This window comes from Talpa occidentalis, unplaced genomic scaffold, assembly GCF_014898055.3.
Source record: "Talpa occidentalis isolate TD23 unplaced genomic scaffold, MPIMG_talOcc4v2.1 talOcc4.5, whole genome shotgun sequence".
Taxonomy (NCBI): domain Eukaryota; kingdom Metazoa; phylum Chordata; class Mammalia; order Eulipotyphla; family Talpidae; genus Talpa; species Talpa occidentalis.
In genome coordinates this window covers 69,598,837-69,601,998 of record NW_023604861.1, presented here as the reverse complement: position 1 = coordinate 69,601,998, position 3,162 = coordinate 69,598,837, and the positions used below count along the sequence as shown (strand labels likewise).

General features: G+C 36.7%; 1 pseudogene; it reads left to right on the top strand.

The window, feature by feature from the left end:
• The first annotated feature begins 548 nt into the window (after positions 1 to 548).
• LOC119259822 (60S ribosomal protein L26-like) lies at positions 549 to 1,265 on the top strand (annotated as a pseudogene).
• The last annotated feature ends 1,897 nt before the right edge of the window (positions 1,266 to 3,162 follow it).

Below are 3,162 nucleotides of genomic sequence, written 5' to 3'. Positions count from 1 at the left end.
TGGTTGGACCAGTTTTCACTCCCACCAGCGGTGCAGGAGAATTCCTTTCTCTCCACATCCTCACCAACATTTGTTGTAGCTAGTTTTTTTAATATGTGCCATTCTCACTGGTGTAAGATGGTATCTCATTGTAGTTTTGATTGGCATTTCCCTGATTACAAGTGATGTTGAACATTATTTCATACACCTGTTGGCCATTTGTATTTCCTCTTCGGAGAAGTTTCTTTTTAGCTCTTCTGCCCATTTTTTGGCTGGATTATTTTCTTTGTTGTTGTTGAGTCTCATCAGCTCTTTGTAGATTTTGTGATGAGTCCTTTATCATTAGTGTTGTGTGCAAAAATTTTTTACCAGTCGGTGGGGTTTCTCTTTGTTTTGGTTATTAAACATCATTTTTTTGAGATTTGAAACGTTCCTGTGAAAAAGATCCTTGGAGGTAAAAGTTATACACTAAGTTTTTATGGGTGAAATAACATATCTAAGGTTTGCTTTACAATATACCAGCCAAGCTTTATCCCTTTTGTGGCCATCTCTGAAGCACAGCGGCCAAAATGAAGTTCAATCCCTTTGTGATTTCTGACCAGAGCAAGAATCATAAAAGGCATTTCAAATGCACCCTCCCCCATTCATAGGAAGATCATATCTTCCCCTCTTTCCAAAGAGCTGAGGCAGAAGTACAATGTCCGTTCCATGCTCATTCGGAAGGATAATGAAGTTCCATGGGCCTCCCCGGTGACCCAGCAGTTGAGCGCTGGGTTGCGAAGCTGCCCGCGCCGGTTGGATCCCCGGCTGCAGGGCGAGGGTCCCACATGGCGCGCAGACCTCTCCTGCCGCGCCCGCTGCTCCCCTCAGCAGTGTATTTCGTCAGTCTGCCTGTTCTGCTCCCCGCTCTGGCTCTGGTGAATTCTCTCACCCTCCCGCACTTCTGACTGTACCCGGTGCTTGTATAAATAAATAAATAAATCTTTAAAAAAAATAAAAAAAACTAAAGGACAGCAAATAGGCAACGTAGTCCAGGTTTACAGGAAGAAATAGGTCATCTACATTGAAAGAGTGCAGCGGGAGAAGGCAAAAGGCAAAACCGTTCATGTGGGCATTCACCCCAGTAAGGTGGTTATCACTAGACTAAAGCTGGACAAAGACCGCAAAACGATCCTAGAAAGCAAAACCAAATATCGCCAAGTAGGAAAGGAAAAGGGCAATTACAAGGAAGAAACAATTGAGAAGATGCAGGAATAAAATAGTCTTATATACAACTTTCATTAAAAACTGCTAAAATGAAAAAATATATATATACCATCTAAAATAAATAAATAAATAAATAAGTTAATTAATTAATTAATTAAACAAAATACACCAGACAAAAAACAGGGGTGGAGAGAAGGAGAGGGAAAATGGAGAGTGTAACTAGATTAAAGTAAGTGCAGAAGAATTGTGATAATTCTTTATTACACTTTTATGTATGTTTAAAATTTCCATACTGAAAAAAGAAAAAAAGAAATTCCCTTAAAGATTTCATTAAAAGCATAGGTTTAACTGCAACTGCCTGACCTATAAACTATATAAAATCTGACACTTAGTATATACAATAAATGAATTTATATTCTTAGTAGATATACTTTCAGAATTAGTAATAGCTTTCCTTCATGAAAGGAAATTTATTCATTAAATTATGGCATTTGTGCATGGTTCTTATTCCTTTTGGCCTTAGCACCAGTCCACAAATGTTTTCTGGAATGGACCAGCTAACACATATCTACAACTGTCATACAGTCTTTGTTACAACTACTTAAATGTCATTGTGTGCAAAAACAGTCACAGACAACATATAATTGAATGAGTATGGCTGTGTCTAATAAAAAAGTAAGTTACAAATAACAGAAACAGGCTGAATTTGGCCCATAAGTCTTAATTTGTCAAAAACTACCTTAGAATAAGGTAGTTGTCCAAAATACTCTTGTCCAAAGTTACCCAGGTTAGTTTTTTATTTTCCAAATTATGTTTATTGAGGTAAAGTAGGTTTACATCTTTGTACCTTTTCCAGGAGTTATAGGTCCAAACCTCTGCCCTCCACCAGGGCCCCAACAATCCTCCACCATGTTCACTGAGCCCCTTCTCTCCCCCATTTCCAGCTCTCCACCTCTGGCTGCCTCAGCTTTGCCATGAAAAGCTACCCAGGTTATTTTTTTTTAACTCTTTCAGTGTGATTGTGTTAATAATTTACTATATAGTTTGGTTCATTTTTTCATTCTTTGTATTCCAATTAGGGTACCTCTGACATCTTGGTTGCATTAAATTATTTGTTTTTTGAATATGTGAAACATTGAGATGACTCTAACAAGTTTAATCACTGGGTAGAGGAGTTGTCTCTTCTACCCTGTTTTCACTCCTCTACTCTGCTTTGTTCCACTCTTCCCCTGGAGATATCTTATCTCATATTTCTTGTTTATTCTTCCTTTCTTTTGCTCTTCCTTTCCTCCTCTTCTCCCATTAAGCAGATACATGTTTATTTTCCCTTTTTTCTCACATGAAAGTAAAAACTCTTGTACTTTGCTTTTCATACTTAGAAATATAGCGGGAGGGGAGGGATTGGGGTCAGAATGAGGGGGCTGCAATTGTATGGGGAATATAAAAATAAAAAATAAAATTTATTATTTTAAAAAAAAGAAAAAAAAAAAGAAAAGAAATATATCCTGAAATCAGTTCACCATTGTTTATGGATATTTTCCTCTTTCTCTTTTACAATTGCATAATATGCCTTCATGTTACTATGCAACAGTTTATTCAATTATTTTATCAGGAGTTTCTTTTGAATTATATACCATGTTTTTTTAAAAAAAACTTTTAATCAGAAATACACATCAAATTATATGTATACATCAAAGAATAGAGCTCAATGAATTTTCCCAGATTTAACACACAGGGTAACCAGTACCCAGATCAAGAAACAGAACATTATTAGTATCCCAAAAGCTCCCTAATATTGTTCCCTTCTGCTACTGTCCACCCCTCTCCCACCATCGGTGGTAACTAACCACTATCCTTCTTCTGAGACTAAGGATTGGTTTCACCTATTTTTGTTCTTAACATCAAACGAAATTATACAAAATTCATCCATTCGTGTTTGGCTTCTTTCACTCAATGTTCTTTTGTGAGAATCATAGT